Raw genomic sequence first — 13,842 nt, forward strand, 5'->3', positions numbered from 1 at the left:
CAGCTCTCTCTGTCCTTTTCCTAGGGCCCCCAAGAGAACAAAGCTCTTAGACCCCAGTCCCAGGAAACCATATGCCACCCTGACAGAGGTACCTGCATGGGAGCTGAAATACCCCTCTCTTGGTCCTGCATCTTCAAGGTAGCCAGTAATAGCTCTGTCTCCCCACTCTCCAGGAACCTGCAAGTCTCCTCTCACATCCTACCCCTACTCCTCATCTTCATCCCCCACTCTCCGGCCCTTCAGTGGATCCCTAGTGTTTGCAATTTTGGGTTGACTGATTTTATTTATGTCTTTAAACAATAACCACAGCATAATATCTAGTGGATGACTCTCCCAGGAGGCAGAGTAAATCCAATCATTTAGGATACAAAGCTTTCATTGTTCTCTTGAGGAAGAGTAAGGGGAAAAGTGCTTCTATGTTTTTTAACAGAAAAAGGAATATGGAATTATTCTCTCCATCATGGAAAGGTCTCTGGATTCCCCCACAGCTCTTCCTCTCCAGAACAGTTTTCTCCAGACTGCCATCAGTTCTTGCCTAGATGACAAATACCCACCTGACTATCTGGCACCATTACTGTCCTTCTCTCCCTTACTCATATTGAAGCCCAAATGATCTTCCTTAAGTCACGATATGAAGACCCTTAAGATCTCTTTGCCAATTAAAGAACAGGTACATGATCTGGTTCAGGTTAATGATGTGTAAGAAAAAGCTCGCCAGAATTTTAGAGACAGATATTCTTTCATTTGAGAAATTCTTTTTTTTCCCCCAACTTCTCCATAGTCTGGCTTCTTGCTTCAAAAAGTGTGGGGTTGAAGCATCACCCTTGTAGAGGGCAAAGCCAGAAGAACTACCGGGAACAGGAACTCAGAACCATGGAATGAAATCAACTCTCAAGTCAGATCTGTCTATGAACCTCTGAGTTTTGTCAATTTAAATTTTCAGATGTTCAAAACCATGGAATAAATATGGACTATATAGTCATCTGAACACACTGTGTAATACTGAGCTATGTACTTTGTACGATTATGATGATACATTTTATATTGTGTGTATTTTATTACAACTAGAAAAATGTTTATAACAGTAGCAAGAAAATCCTGGAATAAACATACATACATACATGCAGGCAAACATTCATTTGCATAAAATAATAACTTTTATATTTTATGGAGTTGACTGAAGTGAAAGTAATAAGGCTGGGGGCTGGAGAGATGGCTTAGCGGTTAAGAGCACTGAATGCTCTGTCAGAGGTCCTGAGTTTAATTCCCAGCAACCACATGGTGACTCACAACCATCTGAAACTGGATCAGATGCCTTCTTCTGCTGTGTCTGAAGAGAGTGACAGTGTACTCATATACATAAAATAAATAAATATTTTTAAAAGATATAAGGCTGAATTTTGGGCTAAAAGGCTATAAATTCTATTTAAGAGATTGTGAAGTAAGTGGTTTGTCAGCCTCTTGAAGATAATGTCCAAAAGTAACCTGAAGATCTTGTTCAAATGTGGACTCTAATTCAATATCTATGAGATGGAAACTGATTTTTTTCTGAGATAAGATCTCCTTAGGTTGCCAAGGCTAGTCTTGAACTCCTAAGCTTAAAAAAATTTTAAATTAAATTAAAATTTTAAAAACCACGATATTCCCACCTCTACCTTTGAAGTAACCACACACACAGCATCAGAAAGAGATCCTGCATTCTAAAGAGGTATGAAAGCTGCCAAAATATGGGCTTGCATTGGTAACCAGGCATTGAACTGACGTGCCCTGGAACTGGGATCATATGCTATGCAGACTTTTCACTGGGAGGAAGCTGAGATATTAGATTGGATTAGCAACTTATTTATTTATTTATTTATTTAAATTTATTTTTATTGGATATTTTATTTACATTTCAGATTCCATCCCCTTTCCCCATTTCTCCTCCCTAGAAAACCCCTATCCCATACCCCCTTCTACTTTTTGCTTTTATACAATTTTTTTAATGTCAACCAAAGGCTTTATAAGTTTGGTAATGCTCAATATAAATCGGAAGTGTAACCTTATACCCAATCTATATATATCAACTATCTTTGACTGGCAGAGACATATGAATATCCGCCTCCATGTCTGGCCCCCCTCTCTCTTTCTCTCTCATCACCTAGCTCCTTCTCTCCTTACTCCTTCTCTTTGTACTCCTCCCACCTTAGCTCCTCCTACATACCACCCTTCCTGTTAAAATAAAACTTTTCTCTCAAAATACAGTTAGAGCATAACTATACTAATTTATGTCAGTAAGGTGCAAGATAGACCTAATACCCAGTCAGTCCATCATTTTGTTGGCTAAGCAGAACCTCTGTCATCTCTCCTAAATAAAAGACTTAGTTCTGAGCCTGGCTTTTTTTTTCTTCTTGGCTTTAGGGTGAATGTCAGCTGAAAACCATCCTCTCAAATGTTTTCTCTCAAAGTAAAAAGCAAGGATTGGCTATGAGACTATAAGTTTTCAACCCCATCAGAAATCCAGAATGACTGAGTTAACTGAGATTATGGGAAGCACAAAGCATAGCTTCTAAAACATAGCCAATTTATAGAGACCGCTGAACACCTGGACACTCCCTCTACTACAGAATGTTGGAGCATCTGATCTTCAGCCTTCTTGCTCAGGATCATCTGACAGACCTAGTGATGCAGAATTATTAAGGGCTGATGACTCTGTCTTGGCAGATATAATCAGTCGACTATTCTGCAAGTGTGTCCTTTTCTGGACAGTATTTTGTCTGTAGATGGAAAGAGGCAATTCTTACCTAGTGGCTGTCTCACCACAATTGGAATAACTCCAAAGATGTTCAATTTCTTCTTGGAATCCAAGACAGGAAGCTGTTAGGAGCAGACAGGTCTCTAATCAAAATGAACATTAATACAGAAATGTTTGTAATGTCAATTCTGTGGACTTCTGATGTTTTGAAAACCAGCTATCCATGTAAGGCTATCTGGGCTGTTGTCTGTTAACTCCACTCAGCTATTTCTAAAGAAAATATAGAAAACTCCCTAACAATAAGCTCAAAGCCATGAATTTGCTATAGGCCCTTAACTCACAGTCTAACCATCTCAAATAAGTTAAAAAAGTTAAAGAAGGACTGGGTCTAAGCCTTGTATTCCTAAATGTGTTATACAGGCGCAATGCCTATGATAGTAACAATATTCATCTCAGTTTCATATTTATAAGAAGCTCATACCAAAGAAAACTTTAAATTTGAAATCAAAGTAAATTTTGTACCATTTAAGAAATTATAACTTCATCTTAATAACAATTATATATATTTCTATCAGTAAGTTGTGGCTATGCAATAAATCTTAGCTAATCCTCCCTGTTCCACCAAAACCACTACTTTTCCCTAGAAAGACATCCCAATATTAACCACCTCAGTCCCCAAGCCCAGGGAATAGGGGCGCCGACTCTTCATTAACTTCTTCAAGCTGATTATGGGTGTTGAGATATTAGAAGAGGGGTTGGGGGAAGAATAAATTGATAAGCCTCTGACGCTGTGTCTTCACTGCATCTGGCCAGAATTCCAGGACATCAGAGGTTCGAACAGGTGTGCTCAGCTTGCCTGATGAGTAGATACACCAAGGCTATGTATTCTGCAATATACAATTCTCAAAACAAATTTTAGTATCAAGATAATTGTTTGTTTGAATTCTGGAATCTAGTCTTCTGGCTGCCTGCCTCTATCATGTCTAATCCATATAATTCTGGGCATTTCTATGAAGGTGTGCTCCCACCATCCTCCCATTTTCGCCTCCCTGTTCTCAAATTCCTCAACACCAACACTAGGGAATCCAATCTTTCAGGCACCAAGGCCCTCTACTTCCACTGATGCCTAACCCCTTACCCCATCTTTCCTCCTCCAATTACAATGAGGGTGTGCTCCCCCATCCTCTCATTGCCACCTCCCTGCTCTTGCAATTCCCCAACACTAGGGAATCCAAACTTTAAGGTACCAAGGCTGTCCACTTCCACTGATGCCTGGCAAGGCCACTCTCAACTACCTATACAGGTGGAGCCATGAGTCCCTCCTTTTGTGTTATCAGGCTGGGAATTTTAGAATGGCTACTCCAGCTTGTTTCTTAGGACCATTTGCTTGAAAAATTGTTTTCCAGCCTTTTACTCTAAGAGAGTCTGTCTTTGCACTGAGGTGGGTTTCCTGTATGCAGTAAAATGCTGGGTCCTGTTTATGTATCCAGTTAATTAGCCTATGTCTTTTAATTGGGGAATTGAGTCCACTGATGTTAAGAGATATTAAGGAACAGTGATTGTTGCTTCCTGTTATTTTTGTTATTAGAGGTGAAATTATCTTTGTGTGGCTATCTTCTTTTGGATTTGTTGGAAGAAGGTTACTTTCTTGCTCTTTCTAGGGTATAATTTCCCTCCTTGTATTGGAGCTTTCCTGCTATTATCCTTTGTAATGTTGGGTTTGTGGAACGATATTGTGTAAATTTGGTTTTGTCATGGAATATCTTGGTTTCTCCATCTATGATAATTGAGAGTTTTGCTGGGTATAGTAGCCTGAGCTGGCATTTGTGTTCTCTTAGGGTCTGTATGACATCTGTCCAGCATCTTCTAGCTTTTGTAGTATCCGGTGAGAAGTCTGGTGTAATTCGGATAGGTCTGCCTTTATATGTTACTTGGCCTTTCTCCCTTACTGCATTTAATATTCTTTCTTTGTTTTGTGCACTTGGTGTTTTGATTATTATGTGATGGGAGGTATTTCTTTTCTGGTCTAGTCTATTTGGCGTTCTATAGGCTTCTTGTATGTTTATGGGCATCTCGTTCTTTAGATTAGGAAAGTTTTCTTCTATAATTTTGTTGACGATATTTATTGGCCCTTTAAGTTGGGAATCTTCACTCTCATCTATACCTATTATCCTTAGGTTTGTTCTTCTCATTGTGTCCTGAATTTCCTGGATGTTTTGTGTTAAGAACTTTTTGCATTTTGCATTTTCTTTGACAGTTGTGTCAATATTTTCTATGATATCTTCTGCACCTGAGATTCTCTCTTCTATCTCTTGTATTCTGTTGGTGATGCTTGTGTCTATGACACCTGATTTCTTTCTTAGGTTTTCTATCTCCAGGGTAGTCTCCCTTGGTGATTTCTTGATTTTTTTTCTACTTCCATTTTTATGTCCTGGATGGTTTTGTTCAATTCCTTCACCTGTTTGGTTGTGTTCTCTTGTAAGTCTTTAAGGGATTTTTGTGTTTCCACTTTAAGGGCTTCTACCTGTTTACCTGTGTTCTCCTCAAATTCTTTGAGAGTGTTATTTATGTCCTTCTTGAAGTCCTCTATCATCATCATTAGAAGTGATTTTAAATCTGAATCTTGCTTTCCTAGTGATATGGGGAATTCAGGACTTCCTTGTGTGGGAGAACTAGGTTCTAATGATGCCAAGTACCCTGGGTTGCTGATGCTTATGTTCTTGCGCTTGCCTTTTGCCATCTGTATCTCCTTAGTGCTACCTGCCCTGTCTCTGACTGGAGCCTGTCTTTCCTATTTTCTTGGTTGTATCAGAATTTGTGGGGTGGGTGTAACTACTGGGGTAAGTGCTGGGGCCCAAGATCTGCTCAGTGCTCAAGCTCAGACAGGATACTGCCCAAGTTAGAGCACCTGGGATCCCTGCTTCCTCTGGGTTCTTAGAGATTGGGGGCAGAGCTGCCACCCAAGATCTGCTCTGGCCCAGACAGGAAGGAACCAGTGCTCCAGGCCAGGAGTGACTTCCTGGGTCCTTGTGGGTCCCAGTTACTCCCTGTTTGGGGCAGGCCTTGCTGTCTGCTTACCTAAGATACTGCCAGAGTTAGAGCTCCTGGGATCCCTGCTTCCTCTGGGTTCTTGGAGATTGGGGGCAGAGTTGCCACCCAAGATCTGCTCAGTGTTCTGACCCAGACTGGAAGGAACCAGTGTTCCAGGCCAGGAGTGACTTCCTGGGTCCTTGTGGGTCCCAGTTACTCCCTGTTTGGGGCGGGCCTTGCTGTCTGCTTACCTAAGATACTGCCAGAGTTAGAGCACCTGGGATCCCTGCTTCCTCTGGGTTCTTGGAGATTGGGGGCAGAGATGCCACCCAAGATCTGCTCAGTGCTCTGGCCCAGACCGGAAGGAACTCGGATTAGCAACTTCTAATGACCATTTCTAATCCTCTACCAGAAGGAGACTTAGCTTCACTGGCACTGTGCCTATGCAAAAGCAAAGGATAAACTACATCTCTGTAAAGAGAAGTTCCATCTGCAATGAAAAGAAAATGGACCTAGTAGGGAAATATGGCTTTGTCTATCTTAGTCAACTTTTAACGAGCCTTCACATTTTTGTATTAAATTCATGAGTGAATTCTCTATAAGAAGAATCTCAAGCTAGGAGTGATGTTACATTCCTGTGGTTTTAACACCAGAGAGATGGAGCCAAGATTGCAAATTCCAGGCCAGCCTGGGCTACATAGTAGGGCTCAGTCTAGAAGAAAGGAAGGGAGAGGGAGGGACTGAGGGGGGGGGGCAGAAGAAAGAGGAGGGGAGGAAGGAAGGAATCTAGGCTGCCATTAAATCTTGTTTAGATGACATGTCCCCACCTGACCTTTCTGGCTCCGGTACTGTCCCCTCCAACTCTTACCCAGGAAGGGTGGATCTGATAATTAGAGCTTCCCAGTGATGAAGCAAGTTGCCAGTAAAACAATACGTTCTCCACCTCAGGAAGTGCTCAAGTAGTGCCTGGGTGTTTGGTCATAGAATACAGTCAGTGTGATCAGATACTATCTGAGAATTTTGTCAAGAAGCAGCTTCTGGTTCAGTAGGTCTGAGATTCTGATCTATACGTAGCTTCCAGAAGAGTCTATAGCTGCACGCCCTTGGACCACATCCCAAGAAACATGGATATACTGGGGAATCCCACGATGGCAGAAAGCTCATCTGGGCTGGATGTTTCCATCATGTCTGCATGTTAGACTCCCTCCGATAATTATGGGAAATCAAAGTTCTCAGCTCCAAAGCCAGAGATTTGAATTCAGTGTTTTGAATAAACTCTCTACTAACCTGGGCACAGCCTTTGAGAGCCATTGAACCACAGGCACAAATATATTTCAAGTTCCAAGTTTCATTTCTGAAGAATCTGACACACATACCATGGGACATGGCTGGGACGATTAAACTCTTAAGTTCCCAGGAACAGCACTAGAATCAAACATTTCCTTGTTACATAACTCTCACCTCATTCTTTCCAAAGAATTGACAGGATTTATATCATACTCCCAAAATAACTTTATTAATGATGTATTAAAAGTTCATCAGCCCAAGGATTCAATATAATTTTATTAAAGAGACTTCTGGGGAACAAGGAGATAAAATGCTTTATATTCAAGCATAAAGACCTGAGTTTAGGTCCCAGCAAGCACCCGCCCTCAAAAGGCACACACATGTAATCCTAGCACTGGGTAGGGGCCAGAGACAGGCAGATCCCTGAGGCTCGCTGACCAGCCATTCAAGCCAATCAATGACTGAGAGATCTTTTCAAAAACAAACAAACAAAGTGGAGAATTACAGAGCATTTTGCTGCCCATGGCTTCTACATGCATGGCACACACATGTGCATGTGTACTCAAATACACTCATAGCTGTGCACTCTTACATAAAATAAATAGATAAAGGTAGAAAGAAGACTTGGGAGATAGCTCAGCAGGTCAAACATTAAGTTCAAATCCCGTGTTTACAGAATTACGTGAAAAGCTGAGCATAATCCTGCGTGTCTGTAACTCAGTCACTGAGGGGTCAGGGAAATGGGCAGATACAAGAGAGTTGCTGGGGCTTGCTAGAGGCCGTGTGTAAGGTAATGAGGCTGAGAGTGATCAAGCAGAGAGCCTGATGTCCTCCTCTGGCTTCTAGACATGTACATGCATGAGCCAGCGACATGCATGAAGGTCTTTCACACTGGATTTTTTTTTTTTGGAGAATTTTCACACACACACACACACACACATACACACAGAGGCAGTCAGGACAATCCTGAGTAGTGCAAAGAAACATTGAAAGCAGCTTTCCAAGCAGGAATTATTTAAAGTAAGCTTGAAAGAGACACAGATGCTTGCTCCTGGTGCAGCTCTAAGAAGAGAATTCCAGATGCCTCGTAGGAGGGTTTAGCGCAGCGGTCCTCACCTTCCTAATGCTGTGACTCTTAACCCAGTTCCTCACGTTATGGTGACCTCCAACCATACAAATGATTTCTGTTACTACTTGATGGTTGTACTTATTCTACTGTTATGAATTGTAATGTAAATATCTGATATGCTGGAGACCCCTGTGAAAGGGTCATTGGACCCTAAAGGGGTTGTGACCCTAAACTGCTGGTTTAGGTCTGTGTATATGTGCATGCACAGATCTGAAGTTCAGAGTCTATATTGGCTCTCTTTTCCTCATTCACTCTCCGCGTTAATTTTTGAGACAGGGTCTCTCACTGAACTTGGAACTCACCAATTCAACTAGACTGACTAGCATTTGAGCTCCAGAATCCTCCTGCCTCTGCCTCCCCAGATCACAGGTACCAGGCACATTGCTATGCCATTGAGCCTAGCTTTTAGGTGGATGCCGGGGATTGGACTCTAAACTCCCATTCTGTGCCGAGTACTTTACCGACTGAGCTGTCTCCGCAGCCCTGTGCACTCTGAATACTTTAGAATCTTGTTTTTCATTGCACTCATCAATATTAAATCTCTCTGCAACATGGCTCCCGTGGTAGTTAATCTTCACTGGGGATCAGATTTAGAATCAGCTAGAAGACACGCGGTTGTGAGTATTATCATTGTGGGTATTATCACTCCAGAGGCAGAGGGCCTGGACTGAATAAAACAGAGAAAAAGAAAAAGCCAGCTGAGTACTGGCTCTCATCTCTGCTTCCTTGACTGTGTGACCATGTGTTCCTGACTGAATGTTCCTGCTGCAGAGGCTGGAGCTGCTCTTGCTGCTTGCCCTTCCCCCACCTAAATGAACTGTACCTTCAAGCTGAGAGCCAAAATAAACTTCCTTAAGCTGATTTTGCCAGAGCAATAAGAACTGTAACTAATTCAGAAGGGTTCATGGAGGTGGATGGGGGCCAAGTTTTAGATCTTGGGGCTGGGAGTGGGGTGGGGATTGTACCCATAACAGCAATTAGGAGAAGGGTCACTTGGATTAGTGCGATGGGAAACCCATTGTTGGGCTACAGGTAGTAGCCTGGAGTAGAAAGAAACGTATGGAGAGGCCAGTACAATGTAGCCTGGTAAATGGGCACTGGCTGAAGGAAAGAAAACAGGCATCTATAGGCAGCTGGCCGTCTGGCCAGACTCCCATCAGCCTGGGGGAGGTGTACCTCCCATCACCTCCCAGCACACAAGGGTTTTTTCCCATCACCCCATAAGCTGACCCTGTCTCCCCTGCCTCATATGCTTTCTTTCCTACTGCCTTAGTCAAGCCTACCTTCCATCCCTACCTCCACCACCCCTAGATCAGAGCAGCCTCCCCCTACTGACTATACTGGACCCCCATTATCTATCCTCAGAGTTTGTGTACCCCTTTACCCCCAACATGCCTTAAATCATCAGTTATGCATCTGATATTTAAAAGTTGCCATCAACCCTAAGCTCCATGAAGGTGGAAACCCTGTCCATCAGAACTTTAAGTACCCAGTACCTGGTGGGTTCTCAATCGACCTACAACCTTCCTAAGAGGGTGAACTGAGCTCAGTTAACCTTTTTACTCTTGGGTCATCCAAGCAAACCTCTGGTGTATAACTGTTTGATCCATGTGAACGTGAGTTAAATTATCTGGAGTAACAATGACTAAATGGTGGGCTGAGATTCAGGAGAAAGATCTCAAGGTTTGGAGAGGGAACAGTAACAGGGGGATATCAACTCCTGAACCCCATGCTTTGATCAGCATAGATCTCCCAAAGTTTACGGCAGGAAGGGAAAGAGATGGGCTGGAGAGATGGCTCAGTGGTTAAGAGCATTGATTGCTCTTCCTGAGAGGTCCTGAGTTCAATTCCCAGCAACCACATGGTGGCTCATAACCATCTGTAATGGGATCTGATGCCCTCTTCTGCTCTGTCAGAAGACAGCAACAGTGTACTTATGCATAAGATAAATAAATCTAAAAAAAAAAAAAAAAAAAAGGAAGGGGGAAAGAGACGTGGAAGGAACAGCGGTTCCACACATGAGTCTGTGAGAACCCACTGTGCTTGAGTCTCAAGACCTCACCAGCCATGCTACAGCCAGGTCCCAGCAATGAGGACACTTCTGTTTCTAATTCCAGCATGTTTATGCTCTCATCAGGGTGGTAGATGGAAATTCAACTTTAATATCTCAAGGGCCAGCTCACCCTGAAGTGTCTGTTTAACTCCTATGACCTAGAAACCAGCCTTGATAAAAATCTCATCTACGTGCACACGCTGCACGTGTCTGTGGAAGCATATCAGCTGGTTGTTGCAGCGCTGGGGAGGCAGGCTATGGGTATGATTATCTCTCACCAGAGGACAACACCAAGGGTCAGAGATGAAGTGAGTGTCCTGGGCTTCCACCTCAGGGGAGCGAGCTCTGAGACCTTTTTTTCTGACCACATTCTGAGCTTGCCCTCAGTGACTCATGCGGCCCAAAATGGTTGTTTTTCTTCCCTGGGGAGGAAGCAAAGCTTGAGCTAAATGTGGCTTGTGTCCCCAGGCACACTGTGTTCTCCAAACATCCGTTTTAACCTGATAAAAAGGAAATTTTAAACGTTCATCTCAAAACAGGTACGTTCTCAAGTAGGTCAAAAAATATAAAAATTTAAAGTTAAATTTTAGTTATTAATATGGAAACAGTATTGGTTTACGAACTGTGACAGACGTATCACAGTAACGGAAGATGTCAATAATAGTGGAAACTGGGTGTGAGGTAAATGTGCTATTTTAAAAAAAGAATACAGTGGATCTATAACACCACTAAAGCAATCTTTTTTTTTTTTTTTTTTTATATGAGATACTGAAGAACACAGTGGTGCTGGAGAGGTTGAGGCAGGAAGATCCCGGGTTTGGGAACTGTCTAAGCTACCTAATGAAACCCCATCTTGTAAACAACAAGGGCTTCCTTGAGTGGTACACCCTACTCCTTTCCGCAGATGTAGATCTGTATGAGTGTATAAAATGAGATTCTGAGGAAGTTCAGGACCTCAGCCTTCTCCGATGGAGCCTGGTCATTGTTTGATTTTGTTTGTGGTACGTGGGTGGGGAGGACTAAAATAAGCCAAACTCCTGTTTGCTTCCTGCAAAACCCTCTTCCTTTTCATTTCAAGAAAACTGATGCCCAGCTGGAGAGATGGCTCAGTGGCTGAGAGCACTTGCTGTTCTCCCAGAGGAGCAGGGTTCAGTTCCTAGTGCTGACATCAGGTGGTTTACAACCATCTATAACTCCAGTTTAGGAAGTCCAATGCTTCTGTCATTTTAAATCCAAGTCTTCCCGTTCTCTGAGTGATGTTTGGTTTCTCACTAATTTCTATAACAGTGTGAGAGACTTCTTTTTTAAACGTCTATGGGTGTTTTGCCTGCATCTATGTCTGTGCCCTGAGTGCATGCAGAGGCTTGAGAGGGTGTTGGATTCCCGGAGACTGGAGTTACAGATGGTTGTTGAGCTGTCATGTGCGTGCTCATACCCTGGGTCCTCTGGAAGAGCAGCTGGTGCTTCTTTTTTCTTCAACTTTTTATTGACTGTGAGTTTCACATCATGCACCTAAATCTCACTCATCTCCTATCCCCTCATATCCGCCCTCCCTCCTTGTGACCTCCTCCACAAAGAAAAATAAAAACAAAGAAAAATAAACAAAACAAAGCACAGAAAACACCTCGTCATGGAAGCTGTTGTGTGTCACAGTGTGTCCCACGGTATACCTCTCTGTCCACACATCTTTACTTGTAAGATGTTCACTGTAATTCATCATTGGTCTGGTCTGAGACCTTTGGCTTCTGTCACATCATCAATACTAGATCCTCATTGGGACTCCTCATGGCTATCCTGCTGTTGCCCCGTGTCATAGAAATCCTGCAGCATTGGGTAAGCAAACCGAGCCTTTCACGAACTCCAACAGTTCATAGATGATGCAGGTTTTGGGGTGAGCCAATTTAAAGACCTGTATGATAGGCCTGGGTGGTTAGCTGAGCTAGTCAGCCCACCGGCTCTCCCTTACCCACACCACCAGGGTGAGCGCTTCCGCACTGCTCTGCTAGCCCACTGGGGGGAGGCACTTTTGGAAAGCATTGCTCCTGCTGTATTCCTTGCAGACTAGAAAGGCATGTGTCAGTGTACACTAACAATGTTTGTTAAGTGATCAAAACAGCAAACCAGTAAAGATGCCCTGCCTGGTATCTGTCCTCTGGGCACTGAGGAAAGGAGGAAACAAATAGCCACTTAGCTCGCCATAGCTTCTCACCAAAATAGAAGGAATTCCAGGGCAAACCTCACCTCATTCCAGACTCCACTACAGTCTTCCAGAGCCTCTATTATCCTGATGTGCTCTACAGCATCTGGGTGGAAACTCCCGAAGGGAAAAGGCGAGAACTCCGCCATCCACTGAGTCAGCATGAGCACAGTGTGGTACCCTGAGCTGTCTCTCACCTTCATGGTTTAATCATCATGGGAGCAGGAAGCCTTCTCAGGGATGCCCATTCCAGCCTCCGTCTGACACAGAGACTGAAGAGTGCAAAGTATAACACTGGAAGCCCGTGACTTCTGAGAGAGAAGGGGCTGCTAGGAAACAGGCATTGAAGTGAGGTGGAAGCAAGTATGAAGTAGAAGAGCTCACCAAGGAGGCTCCCTATGCCCTTCGATCCTAACTTTCTGGCCCCATTCTGAGCTCACAGCTCAGCAACGATGTTACTCAAGACATCTCAGCTTGCTCTGAATCTGTCTAGTTTGTAATAGGCTATGGGGGTTTTAAGACAGGGAAGAAGGGAGATCAAAGGAAAACGCAGTTATCATAGTGTCTAGCTACACTCTAAATCACCACGCTATTTCAAACAAGCTAGAAAATGGATCCGCGGGACGGCGTTAGAACTGACAGCCAAGACTGGAGCAAGTAGGCTAAGCCAGCAAGATACCTTTTATATTAATGATCATCAAAGCAAACGTTACGGATTGCCCAATATAATTGAGAGTTTCTTCAGAATTTATGGTCTAATTTGGGTAACAGGAAAGACGCACAAAGAAATCAGAGGGCTGGGGATGGGATGTATCTCAGTAAGTTGGTAGAGTGCTCGCCTGGCAAGTAGGAAGCACTGGGGTCCATCTCCAGCACTGCATAAACCAGATGTGGTGGTCAATGCCTGTAATTCCAGCACGGGATAAGCAGAGGCAGGGGGATAAAACTTCAAGCTCAACCTTTGGGGCAAAGCAAGTTCAAAGCCAGTCTAAGGTGATGGGGACAGGTCATGAGCACAGTCATGGAGTATGACAAGGAGAGGTGTAGAAGCAGAAGCCCCTGCTGTGAGTTGGGGAAGATTGAACAGGTTAGTTCAGCTGGGAGAGTTTGGGTGAAGGAATGATAGGCGGCAGGTTGGAGACACAGGAGCACCTGTTACCACAGGTGTCTCACTGACACTTGAGCTGTGTCCTCTGGGTAGTGCCGGGCTGACCAAAATGTCAGGGTAGAGGAAGCGGTGGGGTGGATGATCGGGTGTGGCAGGGGGCTGTGTAAGGAGGCCATACACTTGGAGATGACTCAGGGGAGCCACAGAATGTGAGAAACATGAGGAAAGCCATGGAAGCAAGAGATTTCTGATAAACAGACTTAGTAACGCATGGCATGTGAGAGAGATAGAAAGAGAAAGGCAG

The sequence above is a fragment of the Arvicanthis niloticus genome, chromosome 6, assembly GCF_011762505.2.
Source record: "Arvicanthis niloticus isolate mArvNil1 chromosome 6, mArvNil1.pat.X, whole genome shotgun sequence".
In the NCBI taxonomy this organism is placed as follows: Eukaryota; Metazoa; Chordata; class Mammalia; order Rodentia; family Muridae; genus Arvicanthis; species Arvicanthis niloticus.